This window comes from Syngnathus scovelli, chromosome 16, assembly GCF_024217435.2.
Source record: "Syngnathus scovelli strain Florida chromosome 16, RoL_Ssco_1.2, whole genome shotgun sequence".
NCBI lineage: Eukaryota > Metazoa > Chordata > Actinopteri > Syngnathiformes > Syngnathidae > Syngnathus > Syngnathus scovelli.
In genome coordinates this window covers 6,769,873-6,792,790 of record NC_090862.1, presented here as the reverse complement: position 1 = coordinate 6,792,790, position 22,918 = coordinate 6,769,873, and the positions used below count along the sequence as shown (strand labels likewise).

The following is a 22,918-nucleotide window of genomic DNA, read 5'->3' as shown; positions in this document are numbered from 1 at the left end:
GGTTCAGACACCAATTAAGGGTTAAGACTTTATTTAGGAATTAGCATAAATTTGCACAACGTCTGGTTTGAAGTAGTTCCACGTGGGACGATCAATTGAGCATTTCATAGAGAGCACTATTTCCAATAAATACGTGTTTGTGCCTCGACGGGTGTGATTTCCAATTAGAGAGAATCCCGATTTCAATAAATGACCACGCCGACAAAAGCCCGCTCGCTTGCACATCTTGAAAGCGCCTCTGCAAATTAATGAACGGAACACGAGAGGAGGAAATGATTCCTCCTGAGTTCTCTTGGGCAGATAATGATTCTCATCTTTATCAGCGGTTCATCTTCTAAGGTCAAGTGAAAGTGAAAGGGATGCAAACCCCCCAGTGTTTCCAATTAAGATGAGAGAAAGAGAAGAGAGCGAGAAAGGGGGGGAGGGGGGGCGCAATAGCGGTGAGCTGTATTTTACACAGCCGTTTCCTGGCCCCTGAAGTATCCGCAGGCGATAGAAAACAAGACGATTAAATTATGACACCTATGAGTCATAATAGACTCACCGGCGGAAGTGAGATGAATGCCGTCAAACACATTAGCACCTTTGTACATTTTGCTTTGCGGCTAAAGACTGAAACTGGATTGATAAAAATGTTGAAATTAAGAAAGGGAACCTGCGCACGGTGATTAATTTTGGCATTACTCGAGCGCAGCCGTCATTTGGGTTTAATAAATAGATGCAACAATATTTTGCTCATCGTTATCACTAATCCTAATTTTATCGTTCACAAGAATTTATTTGATAAAATGAATCCATAGCATGTGTCGCTGATATTACTGCGTAACTGCCCATTTAAAAAACATTGATGTCTGTAACATTATGACGAACAATTTGTCTTTCTTCAGTGGTTGCAGAAAAAATATTTACACTAAGGCTCTTTAACTAAATTAGACTTGTCTTCACTCCTGTTTCATATATTTTTAATATAATGACAATATTTGTAGTTGCCAAGTGTCCACCCTGTCATGGTGAAATATCAATTGTCAAAACATTTCAGAAATGTTCACTGACGAAAACAACTTCATTGCTACATTTCTTAATTTAGGGTTAATCCAAGGTTGGCCTAAAGGTTGATTCTCATGGTGGAAGATATATAGGAGGAAGCACACTTCCTTCAAACATGCTGCGTCCGGTAATGAATTGGGTGGCAAAAGCAAAGAGGCTTACAAGGTTTTACAAGCTGGGGTGTGACTTTGAATTTCTGCCTCCTGACAACATGTCAGACTGGACACCCCCCCCCATCAATAGCCTGTTGTCATATAACAGTAGAGTAGCACCTCCACCTCGGGGTCCCTGCTAAGAAGCCTCACAAGAGCGTCAAATGAAAAGACTTTCTCCGGTTCTGAAAAAAACAGTAGCCCCCCCTCCAATTCCGCAAATTGTTCGAAAGAGCCCTCAATCAGGCTATAAAGGAGGGGGTAGTGCTTGAGCATATTATACTGTTAGATTGCATGTCGGCTTTTCATTTCATTGTAGCCCCGCCCAAAAATAAGTGGGCCTAAATTGCACTTAAGGCAGGTTGATGGGATGGGGTCGACTCAAAAGTATACGCACGACATTCAAAGGACACTTCATTAGGTACACTTCGCTGACCTTAATTCTCAGTTTGAACTTTTTTTTTTCATAAGCAATAATTAAATCTGCATGATCTATATGGTGTAATGGTCAAGAACCTCTCCATTTTGGCAATATCAAGGAAAAAAAAATCAATTGATCTGTTATTAGTTTTTGCACTTTAAAGAGTCCCTTTTATTCCCTTCACACCAAATGGACAACAAGGCCGGGCGCAAAAAGCAATCCCTCCGCTGCAGCGGCCCGCAGAAGGATGATTTCTCCCGAGTGGAGCTGAGCCGCATTGATTGGGCGACACGGGGCGGATGTCACACGCGTACTCGACGACGCTCAATGACTCCGCCATCCCATTCCCATTTAAATTGCCTGTGTGTTTCCTGCTCTGACACCTGTTTAAATCGATGGCTTTCTCGGCAGGTCATGGACGCCGGGCGCGTGGCCGACGCCTCTCAAATCCACTAAAATCAACACAATAATTGAAATATTTCCAAACTGATTACGCCCAAGCCCCGGCGCCCGGCCGGCGGATAGAAGCCCGCTCCCTAGTTGCCAGGGGGAGTAAATCATCTTGCATTATTTGATTTCGCTTACTGATATGAAACGCCTCCCGGTGCGGCACCTCGGGGAGGGACGGCAGAGGGAAAACACAAAATACTCGGTGGCAGGCTTTTAAAATAGCATCTCTAACTTCCCCTCTCAGAGGCGGCCTGTGCACAAATCTGTTTGTTCCTGACCAGATAAACAACGCTCAGCTTCCACTCTCATTAAAGCAAAACAGAAAAGACAGCCAAATATATCTCGCCAAGCGGAATCCTCGGCTCTATTTGGCCACTAAAGAATCCCGGGAGATGATAGTCGGTCAAATGCAACACCTTTGACTGAATAATATGCTGTCAGAAAAAGTCGAGTTGGGCAATGAGAATGATGCCATGCCCAATATAACTATGTGTTGCGCCGTTGTGGGTGTGAACACAGTACCCGGGCTAATGGGAGCGACTTCTCTCAGCTGATTAAAGTTCTACAATTTATAGGGTGAGTTTAACACACAACAAAACAATCAAATCTAGACTAGAAGCAGAATTAAAATCCAGTCCCTTCTCTGAGCTTGCTGATTCCAAGCGGGCTGTCACTCGCCCTCCCTTTCAATATTAACACTGCATTGAGGAGGATTTTCTCCAAAGACGTGGCAGACATTGAGGGGCCGCTCCAGCCGGCCCTGTCAAATGAGATCAGTGCTCGCCATAATGCGGAGGTCAAGTGGAGGGGCAGCGGCCTCTCCTCCTCTGTAGCGGGCCGACAAGCCCGCCACCGTATTATGTGGCTGTGCATAAAAGTACGCAGCGGCGAGCGCTATTAAGGACATACAGACTCCACGCATGTTCAAGGTGCGCCGTATCGTTCAGAAAATAATTCCCAAAAATGGTAAAAGAGTAATCCTCCAAATGGGCCGCCAGTTAAAATAATCTACTTATGCAACATTAGATTCAATCTTTTCTCCTGCCGAAGCCATTTAAAAAAAAATTGTCTTGACCTCGGCTATGAGATGATTCTGTCGCCGCCAACAAAAGAGTGTGGGCTGCTCGCAAAAAAAAAAAAAAAAAGAAAATGGGATGCGGTTCGGCTTTAGCCTTGAGGATATGCGTCGTAGAAAATGGATGGATGGATTGTACCAAGTTGCCTCCAGCGATTAGAATTGTACAAAAACAACATATTTATGGCGTTCAGCCTTGAGGCCACATCATGTAAACTTTTATGTTTTGGGTTGCTGGAAGTAAGACTTTACTACTTCCCTCAAAAGTCAGATTTCTTTTTTTATTTATCGTTGTGTTTTTACTTTTGTGGTTATGGTTGTGATTTTTTTTCTTGATAAATATTCAAGGAACAATCATTGAATTGTAGTAAAAACTGCAATCATCATTTTTTTTGCTTATTTTGGAAGTAAATTATAGATTTGGCTTGCGTCGAAATAACAATTTAGTGGCCTGTTTGGGTTTATAGCGCCACCTGTTGCTCTGGCATGGTCTGCGCCAGTGCGGGCAAATAGTTTGTTTACGTTTGGACATAATGTACAGTAAACGGTACGAGTACAGTTTAAAGTCGCCTCATTAGCCGGCCGTCAGGCAGCGCTCGGCCGGGGTCGATAGAGCGGAGGGGGGTCCCCCTCCCCCCACTCGTGTTTAATTACCGGGCGGCACGTTTTCTCGCTCGTCTTCAGACTGTTTAACTGCTTTATTGGGCCGGCGCGTGGGGGCCATCTGGCCCCGCGAGTCTCCTGGAAAAAGCCGCGGCCTGACAAGCAAGAGATATGTCAATTCCGTCATCTACACAAAGCAACATCTGCCGTGCCGGCAGCCCGCCATTGTGCGGCCATTTAATCTGTCCCTCTCCTCCCTTTGACGGCGCACAACAGTTTGCCGCTATTCTGTTTTGCTACTCAATTAGCATTATCGTCCGGCTGAAATCGAAGCCAATTTACCTTTAATGACGCGATTGTTACATGAGTGACAGGAGTCGGCGCCGGCGCTATCGCTAGATAAACGCCGGGGCCGCCCTCGTTGCGCCTATGGGGGGGGGGGATGTGGATGCGGGGGGGTGGCGCCGAGCCTTTGCCAGGCAATGGCGCCGGGCCGCGGGTTCGCCACCGACATTGTTTCCTCCGCTTTGCCAGAGTCAGTGTGCTGGAAAATTGAGTCCAGATTCATTAGGTTTCCAGTGTGGCGCTCGAGTCAGTTAAATTGATACATTTCCTAACAAAATTGAAGTGCTTTTGTGGCGCCCGCGGATGGCTGGTGACCCCGCTCGGCCCGCTGAGCCGCCCGAGCGAGCTGATGGATCCATTAGAGCGCTTAGACTGCTTATTCCTCTGCCTCCATCTCTGAGTGACACTGTAAATCTGAACCAATTTCAGACCCTAATCACCATTACAAACCGCTTCCACTGTCCATTTGTTACTCCGCTATTCCAATGCGCTTCCTAGATGGGTTCCGAAAGACCCGTTTAGAGGTGGGACGGGGTGTGCGTGTTGGGAGGGGGGGTTAAATGGCTCATGACTGGCCCTCCTCTTCGAGAAAGAAGAAGGGGGAGGTGGGGCGTGACAGTGGAAACAAAAAGGGGGCTTGAATAATTCTCCAAAGATAGAGTTGAATTAAAGAAAATGAGAGATAAATGAATAAATATTAGTGTGACATTCTGTGAGATGACAGACAGGCCGGCGTTGGTTCGAGCGAGGGCGTTCCTTTGAATAACAATCAGTGTTACACTTCCAAAACATTTCCTCAGCCACTCGCTTTTCTTTCTTCTTTTTTTTTTTCGGGTCTTTTATCTACCCAGTCGACCGTGCAGCACAAGCGCGGCAACTGGAGGATATTATTTCCCTGTTGGCCTCCGTCATATAACTCCGCTTAATGTGCGCTCCATAATTTAAGAAACTTGAATTAGAACCCTCCGGAATATATTTTGCTTTATCTATCTAACCTTCAACTTTGTTCAACTCAGAATGTGCCAGTCGGAAGATGGACGCCGAACAGGTGAAAAATACTCCAAAAAGAGCAAAGCCGACCATGTTTTATTCATGCCCTTAAATCATCGGCGCTCAATTGAGGAGCTTTACGTGAGGAGAAACGGCGAGTTGAGCCGTCAGTCTCAACATCTAATTAACTGCCGCACCTCGGATCCTCCCAGTGCACCGCAAACTCATTTTAATTGATATTGAGATGTTTATGCCCTCGGAAAGTAATTAAGATTTTCAATTAATCCCGTCTCATTTCTGGACATCTCCGTCCTTGAGCGTCCGACGAATTCCCTCGGACCCTCGAGCTAGTCGGCGCCCGATCACAGCCCCCGCGCCCAACCCGGTCCGAAGCGAGTTCAATTAAATGGCGCCTGGCAAGTTCCTTCTTTGTTCTCGCGGAGGTGTCGGTGAACTAGGGGATTTCTGTAATGTCTCCTCAGGGTGTTTCAAAAAGCTTTTACGTTATCAATACCTTGATGGCGATCAATTCAAAGAGTGTGATGTTGCGGTTTTAGGATGGAGGCAGCAAAACGAGCCATTTAAAAGCAGGCTGCTTACGGTGAGGGTTAAAATATTTCAAGCTTTAGTTCCAGGAAATAAAGTAGAAATATGTTTTTCCCCAATCCCACTAAAGCGAGCGATCATTCCCTCCACTGTATTTTTGCGCCGTCGCTTTCCCCACAGCTCAAGTGTGTACGCACAATGCGCGAGTGTCCAAAGCCGCATTGTACGACCCCGAAGAAATCCTCATTTCTCCTGGCTGCCCTTGCCGTGCTCTTTGCTCACACAAGCAGTCACCTGCCCGTCGAGGCAACAAAAGGCCTGCTTGAGGATTATGGTGACATCATCTTAGAGCCGGTCTGTAAGTCTTGGAGGGGAGGGGGGAGCTGAATGGGTTTGAACCTGCTATGCCACACAGAGATAACATTTGTCACCGGTGGCCTATTCATAGATTAGCGGACTGTCGCCTTTTCACCACGTGAAATGGCTTTGGCACCAACGCGTGTTTATTCTTAAAAAAAAAAAAAAAAAAACGTCGCCTCCAAGGACGAGGTTTTTTTTTTCCCTCAAGAGCGCCGGCGTGTCGCCTGGCCGTCTCCGAGTGTGTCAACACGGAGGAAAACTTAACTCCGTGTTGTGACTAAAGTGTGCAGCATTCAAGTCTCCCAACTGACATATTGGCGTTGACTTGCACCATCAGGTTTCTTGACTCAAGTTGACAGCGAGGTAGCATCCGTTCTGACGTGATCCGACGGCTTCGGCCGTGATCGGAGGAGGCCGCGTGGGGTTAATCGTTGCGCAAAGCGTGACATTGCAGAAACAGCAAATTCATGCGTCGGTGCCAACAATTGGCCCCTAATTGACTTTCTATTAGCGCCGCTTTCTTGTCTGACACGTGGGACAATCCGAGCAGACTGCCAGTCGCCGGCGTGTTAAAAGGTCGTGGTCCTTTCTCGTATTGGTGTGAGATCGCTTAATGAAATGCGACGTGTGTTGAAGAAAGTTAGCGTACAAACACGACGCCTCGTCTTTGAATAGTCATGAAATACTGAATTACTTTATTGTCTACGTGTATGCAGAATATTTTTTAAAAAAATCAAATTTAAGCTATTTTAGCAGCTGTAGCTCTAATTCGGACACACATTGGAATTTAAGGAATTTGACTAAGTCCAATTAGGTCAGATGTGTCAAACTCGAGGTCCGGGGGCCAGATATGGTCCACCCCGTTATTTTCCATGGCCAGTGAAGCAAATTTTGTGCCTTAACTTCTATGTGTCCACTGATAAAAATGAATGGCGCTGATATTTGATAATCATTTCAAGCAGGGTTCTTTTTGTGTTAGCAAAAATCAAGATCCCTGCTCCAAACGGCTCCATTAATACCTCTCTGAAAGTGTCCAAATCTTCATTTTAAAGTTTCCACACACAAACCTCAAACGAGCAAAACGCCACAAGCCAGCGGTTACTTTCTCAATGAAATTTCATTTCCAAACAGAAGACTCGAAGCTGTTCCGTTTGTTATCATACCGCGCCGCGTTTAGCATTTATCAAAAAAGCCTTGCATCTCCCAAAAAAGTGGGTGCGGCGTTTAAATGAGATGTGACACTTTATTTGTGCACGGCCAAGGAAGCAAATAATAAATAAATAACAATATGGGGGGGTCGGGGGGTCTGACCGAGACTCCGACTGTCAGGCCATTAAATTGTCTGTTCTCCGTTTGACATCTCGGCTCCTGACTGGTTAGCGCGTGTACAAAAGAGAGCGCGGCGGCTAAAACACGCGGTGAATCACATGTGACAGGGACTTCTCGCCCTATAATTGATCCGCATTAAGGCGACAAGGGCGCGGTTGGCAGCGGCGGGAAGACAGCGACGCATCGCCGGGCAGCGGGACTATTTTCTTGCGGGGAAGATTACATCTTCAATTTTACCTGGGGTGCGCAGACCTCAGCGGGGCCCCGGCAGATATCTCGCTTATAAGTGGAGTCTTACTTATTGCTCTTTCAAGTGCTGGATCTATCCATTCGCTCTAATTAAATTGTGCTTCTTTTTTTTTCTTTTAATCTGATTCTTCTAATCCAGAGTCGAGTGCGTTGGAGCTCGGATGATGTGATTTGAAAGGGAATAGTCTTGATTCAGTGCAGCGGCGTTATCTGTTAGCTTCACGATTGAAATAAATTTGAAAATGAGGTTTGTGTACTTAAGCACCTCGACCCACAAGATCTTTTGTGTTTTGAGCAGAGCAAAGAGCTTGTAATAGAAAGGCAAAAATTTGTAATCGGCGTTTGAGATCTTTTTTTTTTTTTTTTTTTAACTGAAATGGAATTTTTCGAGACTTAACCCGCGACCACAGTTCACTTTATTGATTTTTTTTTTTTTTTCCGCCGAGCAAACATCGCCTTATCTCTCTGGCGTTATGTGCGCCAAGATTAAAAAAAAAAGAGCAGAAAAATTGAAATTCCAAGCTTTCACTGAGTGAGAGGAATCGCTGTGAATCAAATTTTAAAAAGGTAAACATATAAATATGATCTGCGAGCGAGTGATGACCTCGCTTGCTAGCCGAGACTCCATCGGGCGAGAAGTTAAGACCCTTGTCTTGAACCCCGGCACACCAGGACCAGTGAAGCACAACACAAGCAGTTTGCGCTTAAAGATCCAGTTTGGGCAGAGATGCGATAACGTTCGTTCTGGCCGAGTATCTCAGAAGGAAGCTTCTTCCCTACCTGACTTATTTTCATCATGATCACAGTTGAGCCACTATTTAACCTCACATGGCTCCACCCCCCAAAACTAGGCCTGAAAAACGATTGAATTGCAATTTCTACCCTCAAAATTATTTTGCTCAAAGTACTATTCGCTTGTATTTTTAAACAAGAAAACGCAACAAAGTAAAATGGCAGCTAATCAGTAGAAATGATGAGAATAGTGGAGAAAATGTCTGGAGATGAAAAGTGGCAAGAATTGTGCCTCCGCCACGCCAGTGTAAAAAAAAAAAAAAAAAAAAAGGCTGAAACAATGAATATATTTTAGGCAATTACCTCCGAGAGCAGAGTTCCATAATTTAGGTCTGCCAAGATAAAAGTAATCCACAACAGAAACTAAAGAGCTGATCTCATAATGGATATTTTAATCAAGTCCCTGGAAAAAGAAAGGAGAGCCTATTAAATTCCAATTTTAATTTATGAATAAAGAAGTGATTTCGCCGCGACGGCAGCGACAATTACCGAAAGCCTTCTGCAAGATGTTTCACCGGATTACACATTAAACTTAAATAACTTTCGAACTGCGTTGCTTATTTTTTTTCTTATATTCTCTTATTGGAAAAAAAAAAACTGAATATGTTGACCCTTTGGAAATGGAGTGAAGCAAAGACCGTTGCTCCTCTTCATCAATATTTCATCACGGCTTAAGGGACTCAATAAGCTATAAGATGAAGTGTTGTCACTATGGTAACAACACACCCGCAATATTTACATCTGTCCCTCATGGGAGGATTCCCATCCCTGACAGAGAACCAATCATCTGCCGCACCTTATTAGTGTCCCGATGTGGCATCGTCTCCGTTTGCAAAGTGTAAACGCGTTCAGACGTCAAATGAACAAGACGTCGATATTTTCCTTCATTTGCGCCACTCTGATTGGATACGTTTTCATGTATTACACCGTAAATGGGCCATCTAGGTAAACAAACAAAGCGGCGGGATGGGAATGGTCTCGGCCGTGGAGATGTGCGTGGACCCCTGGGGGGGAGGGGAGGAGGGGTATCTCGCCATAGTGACAGGATGTGATCACAGACGTCCCAGCGGATGGCTCTCTGGCAGCGTTTGTACACCTTTTCTTACATCCAAGGGCAAACTCAAAGACTTTCAAGGTTGATTTGTAAGCTTTTCTAGCACCTTGTAACTGTTAGAAATGACATATTTACAGTCGGAAGATACTATTAATTTAAATTTGCTGTCACAGACAAAACACCATTTTTTTTTTTTAAGTAGCTTAATGCTAACAAACAATGTAAAATGCCAGTGACATGTTTACAGTTAGCATCGCTAGTCAGGGTTTTAGAAGCAACTGATATCTGAACAAAAACGGTGGAGCAACCCATTTAGACAGCTAATATAAAAACACAAAAACATATGAAAAAAATGACTACTATGGCAAAGAATGTAAGTTTACACAGAAGCACGAATGCTATTTTCACTCACGAATGCAGCACTTCATCACCAACTACTGTCAAAAGGCCTGTTGTCATTCCGTACACTTTATTTTATCGAGCACGTTCGCAAGCCGCGAGCACCCACGGGAAGGCTGCGTTCCGTTCGGCGCGAAGCTGACAGATTTATGAGGTGGGGGAAGAAAAGGAATATGCAATGCTGTTGACCTCCGATGCATGTATCCTACAGAAACAAAAAAAGGCAGTAACAAAGGCTTTGGAGCGCGGGGGTGGGAGGGGCGGGGTGTTTGCGCGTCTATGCGAGGCCAAGAGGGACTTGAAGGCTGACAGAAAGGAAGTATTGAGGTTACCCCCACGGCCCGCCGAACGCGCGGCGAATTAAACGAGCTCATCTTTGGAAGGCGGCCGCGTCTTTTTCTTTTTTTTTTTTCTTTTCCCGGAGACAATAGCCACATTAACATCCTGTTCTGTTGGCCGAGCCGGAGCCATATCCCGGCGTGATTGGGTCGGGATGGGAAGAACCTCATTGCGGCCGCATCACCATCCCATCACATCACATCGGCATATGCGGCTCACTGCGCCGCCACTTTTGGGCCAAATTGAAGAGGCTGCGCCCCGGCAAAATAAATAGAGGCTCCAATAGCGATGGCCCCCGCCCGCCCGCCCGGCGCTCAACCTTCTATCAGTGGGAATCTAACAGCCGCGCCGCTTTGGAGAATTTCAGTTTAGCTTCCGATTACGGCATGTCCCGGCATTTTATTCCCTACATCTCTATGCTTCATAGCCTTCAAACACTTGCCGGTAACTGCCTATTATCCGACAGTTCCGCTCGGCTGACCCTGCCAATAAAACTTTTCATATCCTTATAAATGAACTCAATTGCCGCGTTCTAAACATTGACACCGCACTAACAGATCATCTCCACACCTCGGAATTGGCTAAATTCCTTTTTCCTTATGAATATATAGGAGGAGATTAGAGCCATGATAGCTTTTCGGATTGCTGCGCGACAGCGGAATTAGTTTAGCCGGCGTTTACAGACCAAATTGGAGCCATTAAATAGCGGATTGAATTGATGGCACATTCATTGTCTCCCCAACAGTATCACTGTAAAATCAATTAGCCGTCACTTTCCCATTCTCAATAAGGTCTGATTGTCGGCTGCGGGTGAATAAAGAAGACCCTGACAGCCCCTCGGAGCAGAACGCCGCCTGAAAACAAATCAGCGGCCCAAACACGAGCTGTAATTGTGCCCAAAAAAAAAAAAAAAAAGGAACGAAAAGAGGCATCGTTGTCATCAAAAGGGCATTGTGCATCGGACGGGCCATTAGTTAAAAAATGTAGCGCGTCGCCGGGCGGGGATGGCGAGCGCGTGCAAATCTCTTCATGGAACAACCTCTCATGGCTCGAATGAAAAGATACTTATTGAATCTTTATTATTGTGGTAGCAATGTTCATTAGCGGCCGCCATTGCGTCCGCCTGTTCTATTGAGAATTTAGTCGGATTTTAGACCAAATGTGAAAGAATTGTTGCGCTAACAGGATTCAGTATTACTATAAATATATTTACAAAAAACTGTTTTGGGTTAGCATGTGAGGACAAAGAACTGGGCCACAAATCTGTATAAAAACTTGAATGTTTAAAAAAATTATTATTATTTTCAAATGAAGCACCAAAACTTAGCTAAACTTTATTTTGCGGGCATTTTGAGTGCCATATTTGCGTGGTAACGTTGACTCAACAAAATTTTTCTAGCGTTCCCACACATCCTGAAATGCTCATTTTGCTTGTAAACATATCAATAATATCAAACCGTGATTGAATGTACGGCTCTGCATGAATGTTTTTGTTTATAAAACAGGCCCTTTGCTCGTCAGCTGCTCGCTTGTGCAAATAAAACGGCGTTATGTCAATTTTGCCGGCGGTGCTGCTAAGTGTCCTCTGAGATCGGGACTTTCCAGCTAATATTTCCCTCTAATGAAATCAAACAGGGTCTGCCGCCACCAGCCCATCACAAAAGCTTTTGAGCAATATCTGCCGCAATGAAAACTTGACATCTGAACACCCGCCACGTCTGTAACTTGAACATGCATATGAAAACGCATCACTTATGTCATGGCGTCGGCGCATGGAATCGCTGTCAGGTTTACGGAGAAAAGCAATCTGGAGATGGCGATAAAACAGCTGAGCAGTTTTTTTTTTTTTTTTTTACCCCCACTGGATACAAGAAATCACATGCACTGTACACAACGATGCAGCCAACCTGACAACTTTGAAGGCTGTTGACATCAAGTGGATATGAAAAGTCTACACACCCCCCTTGTTGAAATGACTAAATTGAAAAAACAAAACCAATTCAAGTGGGGAAGTAATAATAGACAACTGAAATGATGTGTTTGCAGAAGTGTACACACCCACTAAAGTATGATATTTGTTTACATTTGAAGTAAACGTGTCAAAGAATGCCGCATGTTACTTTACCCAGTTAAACACACAATATTACTCTCCTCTTAAAATGCTTTGTCGCGACTGAATAAGTGTGAAAAATAAAAACCTGACGATGAAGCATAACCCATCCAGTCAATCCTTTAATGGGTTGTGACCTCAACTTCAGAGGTTCCATTGTACATGGAACTCCATCATGTTAAAAAAATAAAAAAATAAATAACTGGGCCAGCCACAATATTTGACCTAGAATTGGATAATCACACACTCACACAGAAAAAAAAATCCTACAACTCTTGCTTTTCATCAAAAATATGCATGAATGGATGCGTGAGAAGACCAAAGCCATTGAAAAATGCATCCCCAATAATCTCCTGCCTAAAGGAAGTGATTATGTGCAGCTAAAATGCAAACCAAGCTGATTGGGTGATTAAAAAAAAAGCATTTTCAGGTACTGCCAAGGCCACACATGGCTGTAATTTATATTTAAAATAATAATGGTGACACCCCCCCACCCATCTGCAATCTCTGCACACAAAGTGGCGGCTTTCAAACGCTCACATGAAAGCGATATTCTTGCCGCACGCCATCAACACTTCAATCTGATGCTCATCTGCCTCCTAAATACTTTGATTTGATGAATCGCACACAAGAGCCGAGGATCCGATCTGAAGCCGTGCCTATTACAGGCCCCCTTTCAAAAAAAATAAAGACCATCCACACCGGCAATCGTTTGCAGCTCATCTCAGTGTTTGGTAAGAGCAAAGAAGGAATAAAGTCGTGTGTGTGTACGCGTGTGTATGTGTTTGTGTGTGCGTGTGTGTGCGTGTGTGTGTGTGTGTGCGATGCTAATATCTCTAGGAAAGTTTGGTCATTCAGGGGTCAAAGAAGACAAAAGGTCTTTAAGAGCTGCATTAAATTGAAGTGCTGCAAAACTGTCTAATTTCAGAAGTATAAAAAAAACTAAATAAAATATGGATGTAGGGATTTTTTATACCACCATATGATGTCTTCATTCATTCATTGCCAAATAATTGTGAACAAAGACCTTTCTGTCTGACACAGATGATTCACAAATTTGTCCAACTGCCCCAGGATAGCGCCAACTACTGCTGAGGAGGACTTAATGTTAAATTTTCTTTCATTTTAAGCCTTAAGTATCGGTAGCTGGGATCAGCAGCTTCTGCGGACACCGGATACTTTAGAGCAAGGATGGTACCGATATGTGCCGATGGTTAATTGAATTCGATTAATTGTTCAGCCCTTTTAGGTGTCCATTAAGGTTTCATGACAAAGAACGTTTTTGGGTGAGAAACTCTAGGAAGGCCCTCTTTCATAGAAAAGGGGCGTGGCCTCCTTGGCAAAGCAGACACTCAATGTTTTGGTAGCAGGTGGGGCGGTGCCCCGCCTCGGGTCCACAGGTGCCGAACAGATGCCTCCGAGACGGAGCGAGAGCGCTAGTCATCCGGGAACGCCGGGACAGTCTCCGGATTCAGACCGGCGCATCTGCTCGGCCTGGCGTGGTAATTAAACACGGTGTCTGACGGGCACAAGACGAGCGCCGGAGAGGAGAAAGGAAAAATAAATAAATCACTTTTTTTTTTTGCCACCCTTTGAAAGTCACAAGGTCGGGCGTACGGGGCATCAAGTGAAATATACCAAGATACGGCGGCCAATCGGTGTCATAATTGCCATTTGGAGGATTCATAATTACAGTGCGGCATCAGATAAAAAGGAAGCCGGGGCAGCTAATGGAAATGTGTTTGGAGGCGAGCTCCTTTCTAAGAAGTCATTTTGCCTAATAAACTATAACCGATCTAATCTGCACCTTATCGGGCCAAGATTTCACCACTTTCCTTTTTAATTGGCTATTTTGTAATCCCGATTCCCAACAGAGACACCGGCCCGCCCGGCTCTCCCGAGAGCCGCCCGTGAAATCAGTTTGCAACAGCGTGTCAATCTCATTCTGGAGCGGCCATCTGGACGGTGCCGAGTCCCGGCCAGGCAATCAGCCGTACCTTTGCGCAATGTGTTCATGCAAATTTGACAGAGATATACGCCAATCCTGTTCCTCTTTCAACTTGGATACGATCAGGAATGGCGGCATGAGGTTCCGTGTTTGAATACGGGCCTTTTCGATCTGACTCATCCAAAACGTGCATTTTATGTTCACCAAGACTTAAAATCAGCCAAACGTAGTTTCTATGCGCTTGGATGATTTTGACAGATCAGACGGGCTCACCAGCGGCCCTAATGAGACCCGACCCGAAAGAAACCGGATGCACATCTCATCAAGAATTGCGTGTTTAAACAAGCTAGTCTTGCATTTAATGCTCGATTCATCCTAATTTTTTAGAATCATCCGAGTTCCCGACAGGACAAACAAACACAGTCTACTGAGCACGACTCGGCTCCATTTAACCGACTTGAATTAATGAATTAATTAGATTTTAATTAAACAGCACACTGGCTGGAATCAAGTCATTACGCTTTCATTTGTTTCCGCAGTTCCTTAATGAATCTTATTGGCGGTAATAATGAATCCATCCAAAGCCCGGTCCAAACACGGAACTCGGGCGAGAACCTTGTTGCCTGATGTACAAATAAAGGAGCGTAAATTCCCTCTATTCATTAGACGACATCATCCGGGAACACGCTCGGAATTCCGGGATCCTTCAAGGAATATTGCTCTGGGTCCCGCTTAATTAATTCATACACCCCACTAAGTTTTTTACGTGCCTCTCCGGCTGCGGGCCCCTAATATCCTTCTCTAACGGCACTGCGGTGGCTTTGGATTATTAAAACACTTAGGCGGACATTAAATCAGCCTTTTTATTTATCTAATCACGCAGAGGCCGCTCCTGAATATTTGCATGGAGAATAATGCTTAATTGAGCTTACTTTTTTACAGAGATTGCCTCTGATTAGTTCACTCGTAAAATTGCAGTACAACATGGAGACTAAATCTTTGCCAGGAGATTTATTGGCATGCTCTTTCTGTTGAATAGCTTAAGTAAGTTTGTATTCAAAGCAAAATACATTCATACATACACACACACATACATATACATACATACATACATATATATATATATATATATATATATATATATATATATATATATATATATATATATATATATATATATATAAACTTATGAATATAAACTTTCACTTTATATATATATATATATATATATATATATATATATACCACATAAACTTATAAATATAAACTTTCACTTATTTTTATATATATATATATATATATATATATATATATATATATATATATATATATATATATATATATATATATATATATATATATATATATATATATAGGGGGTGAAAGTTTTTTATTTTTATGTGCAAACAGTACCGTATTTCTCGGACTATAAGGCGCACCGGACTATAAGGCGCACCATTAATGCAAATCATTCTCCATTTTTCCTTTTTTATTTCAACTTCAGACGCAACAAATTACTTTTTAATGACAAAATAATAATCCATAGTCTTTTTGATTCATGATTCATAGTCTTCAGCGGGCCACTTGTGATTGATTTCATGACACAATGCTTCGGGCCAGTTTAAATTTAGGAATTTGGTCCATCTATAAGGCGCACCGGACTATAAGGCGTACTGTCGGCTTTTGAGAAAATTTTAGGTTTTTAGGTGCGCCTGGTAGTCCGGATAATACGTTATTTTTAATAATTTCCAGTTGAGTTTTGGCTATTTGCATTCATTAACATCCCCCAGCGGTTTACTTAATGGTGACAGAGGATGAGTGCAAGTGCAAGTGAATACTGTGTGTGTGTGTGCGAGTGTTGGTCACATATACTTCCCAGAGCCGGTGTCTATTGTGATGTCAGCCTATTTGTCATTTACACAATGGCGGCCGAGGTCCATATTGTTATGTAAATTAATATGAATGAACTTCCCTTATGAAGTGAGCAGTGATGGAGCGACGGAAGGGCACGGTCTTTTTTTTTGGCACTTCGCAGCCCCCCCAAAAGTCACTTTGACAAGGTGAAAATGAGGAACATCGCCACGTTTCGCAACTCAGATCGCATTGATGGAACGTCCAGTGGGGTCGAGCTAAAATTGTTTTGGTCATGCCAAATTGCAAAGTAATTAAAACGTACACGCGCGTTGTTAGCGACATTGTGCTATCAGCGCAAGACAGGGGACCTGAATTTGTCAGGTAAATAATCATCACGACAAAAACCTTTGATTTCATTTCAGCCTGAGTGTTTTATTAACAAAAAGAAAATGAGTATCCAAATGGAAATTTCCATCCCAATTGCTGTTTAATTGGATAGCCACTTGTGCTTAACTTATCTTCTCAGCTCTACTTGTTGGCTTCAAGTGAGCATTTCTAATTAAAGAACACAAACTTTTCTCTTCAAAAGGAGTCTCTGACTTTTTAAAGCTGTTTTTTTTCAGGTCAAATTAGACAGCAATGTTAGGTTCGTTTGGACTTTCCCTTCGTACGTTTTGTTTCAGCACACAACAATACAATGGGAGTCATGTCAGACAATTTTTTATCTTAACAATACCGCAAGTTCTAATTAAAACAAATGATTTGCTCCCGTGCGGCGTCAGACTAATGTGGGGGGTTCTGCCTTATTGCCCGTTTGGTTCTTGCGTAGAGACTAGCGAGCCGTTCATCCCAACTCTCTCCGTGTAAAATTGAAGCAATAAAAACCGCAAGCGGCCGCATCAAATTTCTTGCTGCTCAAAGCGATCGATCCACGGACAAACAGTGATTGTTTCTGTCATCCGCCGTTGCCTTTGTTGTTCAGGGGAGACACGTTAGGCCAGCGCTGGAATAAAAGCTTAGTTTGCGGCCGAGGCGAAATTTAATTAACAGAGCAAACTTGCGTCTGCCGCTATGTCTCCTTAGAGATTGCCGAGGATAAGAAATACTTTTCATGAATGCGATGCTGGCTCGAGACTGGTCGAGCAGTTCAACATGTACGCCAATACTGTGATGTGAAAATTTAAATGAAACGGGAACCAAAGTTGGCCTCTAGTACGATCTTGGGGGGGCGCTTATTTAAATCATCAGAACAACAAACTCTTATTCGATTGTGTGAGTACATGTATTTATCTTGTCCAATAGTTTTAATTTTCCAAAAAGGTTCTCATGTTCTTTCTGTTGTTGTCATGGAAATCCATAGCGCACATGACTCCATGACAAGCTTAGGGAAGCTTAATTACCGTATTTTCCGCACTATAAGGCGCACCGGATCATAAGGCGCACCTTCAATGAATGGCCCATGTTAAAACTTTGTCCATATATAAGATATATACATTTGGCCCGCGGGCCGGACTTTGGACACGCCTGCTGTAGTGGCTCAACATTGGTCCATACATAAGGCTTTTGAGAAAATTGGAGGTTTTTAGGTGCGCCTTATAGTGCGGAAAATACGGTAGTCAAATTTCCATTTTCTGTCTCGGAGATGACACGTTTTCTCAACATGGGCCTTGAGCGTCTCTATTCATTGACAAAGTGTTGCGTAATGACGCTTGATTGAATTCATCATCTTCACGCTAGCGGCGAAAGGTGATTACTTGACCTTTCACGTACGTGATATTGGGACAAAACAAACCTTCACATGACAGACTACAAAAAATGGGCTCAACCATGTTTTTTTTTGTGATGGGAATTATGGGTTTTGCTGAAATTTATCCTCCGACCATCACGCCTTCCAAACCAACTAAAACGAGCGAACGCAGCGAGCCCCGAGTAAATGTTAGTGTATTCTTAACCTTTATGTGCAATGAGCCTAATTGTTTCAATATACTATGAAGTGCTCGGCGAGCGCAACACCCCCACAAAAAACTCCAGTAAACATTTTTAAGCCTAATTTGGTAGGAGACGTGACAGGCCCGGTGGCAGCGTGCAACTCCAATTATGATAAGGATTAAGCACATGCAATCAAGTGATGAAACAAGATAGCGTGCAGCGATACAGTGGGCGAGCAAGCAATTAATTGGGAGACGCGTGCTTCGGCGCCGCCTGCAATAAAAAAAATAAAAAAAAAAAAGCTTTCAACACTTAAATGTTGATAACAAGTAAAGGGCCAATAGGCCACATAGCCATGTTTGGAAAATATGAATTGAAGATGGCAAATGTTTTGTTGCCGATTTCTGTGTAAGCGCCTTGGCCACCTGGGGGCAGTATAAGACATATACACTGTAGTAGTATATACATCACTCCTCAGCAGTAATTTCGGTCGTTCTTCGAAGAAGATAAACCTTATACGAGAATGAATACCGTCATAATGCCTGTCCATATGTTGCTGCATGTTTGGGTTCAAATATGTGTTGGCTTGTAACAAATTCGCATTAACAAAGCTAATCTTAGGCTAATCTTAACGAATTAGCATTAGCATTAACAAAGCTAATCTGAGGCTAAGCTATGTAGTAGTTTTAAACACACAAGGCATAATTCGCTTTGTTTTATGTTTAGTGTGGCAGGAATCCTCAGCTGAGATTTGCAATAAACAGTTGGAAGCCTCTTTTTGGACAAACATGTACTCGTTGTGCGCTTGTTCTCAATTGATTCCAGTCCCTGCCGTGAGTCATGTCAGTAATATCGCAAGGCACCGGTGTACCCTTAATTCTGCATCGCTAACTTGCTGGATAAGAAGGCCAGTGTGAAAGCGGCATGTCACGTTCAACTCGCAAACAAGCTGACGGAGTTCAACTATTAATTACCTTTAATCTGACAGTAATTGCCAGTTAAATGTCTTTAATTATAAAGCGCAAACATTTACGCTACGAAAATGAATACAACCAACACGAGCATGATTGAAGGAAATATGTTCTGCCTACTTAAGCCCGTCTGATCAAAACGTTTGGCTCAGGTTCTTTGAAAATGAAATGGCTTCCTGGAGGTAGCAGTGATGGCGGCATATGTTCAATCTGTTTGGCTGCTGCCTGTCCAACAGTTCGCAGAGATGATGGGATTAATTAGGAAAGGGGATGACTACTGGGGGAGAAATGAAGCCGTCATTACACCGGAGCTCGTTGAGTAATGACGGCTGTCAGGGTTTCATCCACGGCCGGCCGAGCTCTTAACTCCGACCCAATTAATACCACAGGTAAACAGAGCCGACGCGGCGGTCACCGACGGCTCCCTCCCGGGGCCGGGCGGTGAAATGAAGCTGTGAGTTTTATCTGTGCATCGTGGCCCCGCAAAGTCAACTTGACAGAATGCGAAGCACTTGATAAACAGTCTATCTAGGGCACACACTGTATATAGCAGCTCTCTCAAGAGGTTCCCGACAAAACCCAAGACATTTGCGGGAAACCCAAAGCAAATTATCCTGACATGGATGAAACAATAGCAAATTGGACAAATGATATAATTTGAGTCCTACAGGACCCAGCAGAGTCGGCTGTTTCCCTCCTCTCAGAAACCGGAATAGAGTTTGATGGTAAAGGTCAGGAAACAAAAGGTGGTTCTTTACATCCCCGGGAATACCAGCTAGCGCCAAATGTAGTCCTTGTTTTGTTCCTGTTTAGCGTCCTGCCTCAAGGGAAGCAGGTGTTGTTTTCAATATTCTTGCTGAGACTCACAGGTAGATGTGTTTTTTTTTTTTTTCTGACAAATTTGGCTCTTCCAATATACTGACAAAATACTTAAAGGTCACGGACAAGTCGCGACGAACTGCGTGCTAGCATGCTAATGTGTTAGGGTAGGTTAGTGATAAACTATCTCGCGAGGGGCAAATAACCTCAAAACAATAAAAGCCAGTAAGTGGCCGGAGACAGTGGGATACGGCGAGCAAGTTGATGCCCCTTTCTCATAATGCCGTGAAGGAGGCAGCCATTCCGGCGATGGCGGAACAGCAGCGGGGGAGTAACATTACGGCGCTTGCAGATTCCTCAAAACGAAAAGTGACCTTCTGTAGGATCATTACATCCACATTTGAGCGCGGGAGATGCAAAAAAAAAAAAAAAACATTGCAATGAGGGTGCTGTCATGTTAAATGGCTTGAAAAGCCTTAAAACATTCAAGCACAACTGAAGTCATCAGACAAAAATGACAGACGTCTTACGTTGTTAAAGATGAGAGTGGTGGACTATTTTTAGATCATTTGAGTTAAAGTAGATCTTTAAAACAATGAAAAAAGAGTGAATCCCAAACCTCTTACTTTGACAAAATCTGAGTAGAAAATATGCCAAAAACGAGTCTAATGCTAAATTGCAAAGCTTCTGATTGCTTGAGTCAAAATTTGAGCTTTTTTTTGTACGTTAGTTTGGATGCTAAATGTGCACCTAGCATGATAGCATATTTAGCTAAGGCCAGAATCAGACTTCTTTCTGTGAGCCTAGGAGCCCATTTTCAGATTGTTTTTTTTGCACTGAATGTAGAAAATTAGAAGCTAGCTTGTACGATATGCGCACACCTAGCATGATAGCGCACATAGCTAAAGCCGGAAAAAACAAGCCTACTTCTTTCTGACGACTTTGGAAACCACTTTCAGTCACTCACAAGAATAACATCTTTTTAAATCATCACGCTTGCTTAATTGGACATTTAATCCGAGAAAAGTCATCTTTTGAAAACGCATCTATTTGCCCAATATTTCCAATGATTTCGAGCGGCTCACAAAGCGCCGCCGCCGCCGCCGCTTCTGCGCTGATGTATGTTTATCATGTCGCACGCCAGTTAAGTCTATATTAGCGAGCACAAACAGCTGTCAGCGGGAAACAAAAGGAGCCGAGTTTGTTCTGCCCGCTAAATGAGGTTGTCAGCATCATCAGCGCACCTCTCCGCTGAGAATAAACCAGAGGGGTGACAGTTTTGACAGAACGGGACACCCGCAACGTACACCAGAGAAAATCTCATTTGATTATAAATCCTCAAGCGCGCACGCACACGTTTGCAATTTGTTCATTTTCTCGCCGGAGGGGACTCGCAAACACATTACGCAATTTTCACACGTTTAAATGTACTAAACACTATTTTGAGAGTAATTAAAAAGGCAAACAAACACAAACAGGGAGAGGCGACCTTCAAGCGAGGCTCGCGGACATTTGCATTTGCTGCAGGCTTTTCCGAGCTGATTGATTAACAGAGACAGAGCATGCCGAGACACATCAGGGCCCCCGTGCAGGTTAAGTGGTGCTAAGATCGTTTCATATAGTCAGTGATTAGACGTCGGAAAGCTTGACGGGCTTTGACTTCCCGTCCTTCCGACATCCTTCAATCAGATGCACTTTGGCGAGTTTGAGATTGTCGGCAAGCAAAAGGACACTTGGGAGTTTCTTATGATGATGTCACCAAACACCAAGTTGGTTTGGTGCTTATTAATGAGGTCACAGAACTACAAATACAACCTGTACCAACATACACAAGTTGTGGAGCACTTAAGTGATTTACGCGCGCTACACCGAACTAGCACGATGCTAAAATAGTATTTGGACTTGATTGGGTCAAAAGATTTTTGTCTGTAATTGGCCTCTCGCAAAAAAAAAACTCTCCCGAGTACGACATAATTATCGACATCATCAAAAGCAATTAGGGATGTATAAATTGAAGGCATGTCGACATCTTCTTTGTCCTGTGCGCATTTGTCTTGCCTCTTGCGGCGATAACAATGAATTAACATCAAAATGGAGGAGGAATAATGGAGTTGGCTGGTTGGGGGTGAAAGCAAAGCTGACAAAGAGCGCGACAAAGCGCAAACATCAACAGTGCGTTACATCAATATTAGTTTTCCACTTTTCTGAGTTTGGTCAAGTGAAGTTCGCAAGCCGAGCTGTGATGTCATTTTCAGTCGCCATGCAGCCCGCAAAATGGCCGCTCGCCAAGCTGGTTCCAAACAGGTGGATTTTTCTGCTTAATTCAACTTCCACAATTAATCAGAAAAACGTTTTTAGACTAGTCGGGGTCGCAAGGAACATAAAGTTGAATTGAACATTTTTGACTTGCTCGCTCTTAATCAGTGAACAAGCAGTGAGGCAAAAGTCTGACAAATCCTAAATCCACATTGTGATCCGCGTGTGCCTGATCGTCGGGCTTCCAGTGGGGCTGCGTTCTCCTCAGCGTGAGACACTGAGAATATCAAGGGAGGCTCTTCTCTTCAGCTTCCTCCTTTTTTTTTTTTTTTCCTCTCCAAAGCACAGGCTAAGTATTTTAATTAGTTGGCTAATTGTCTAAGTAATTGGGAGACAACTTAGCTCAAAGAGTAATCAATCTCTACAGCGCGGCGTTCTATCACATGAAAGGATCTGTAATTAACACGGGCAAAAGCACGGGATGGTCTTTGACTAAGCTCAATGGCGCGCGGGGGTGTGAGATGGCAGATAAGACAAGAGGTTGAGGAGACGGATCGGAGATGAGATGTGCACTTAGCGCTGCGTGCTGGCTAAACTCAAGAGCGGCGAGTCAAATTTGAAGAAACATTTGTAGTGTCAAACTTGCATGCTCCACCTTCAAATTCCCCAAAGAGTGTCTTGACAACAAAATTGGCAATTCATTATATGTTGTTTTTTTTTCCCGATTGGAAGTATCATTTTCACTTTACAGCCGGGTGTTAAAAAGTAGGAGTAAGAAAAAATAAATAAATAAATAGACGATACGTTTGGGAGGAAGGAGACTAATCACGTCTCACGTTCATCCGTTTGAGGCCCCTTAATTTCCCCATTGTCGAAAACA

General features: G+C 43.5%; 1 protein-coding gene across 2 annotated transcripts in view; it reads right to left on the bottom strand.

Annotated features, from left to right (window-relative positions):
* The window catches only part of galr2b (galanin receptor 2b), a 64,585-nt gene that overhangs the window by 23,392 nt on the left and 18,275 nt on the right, over positions 1-22,918 (bottom strand). The gene's annotated exons all lie outside the window — the stretch shown is intronic.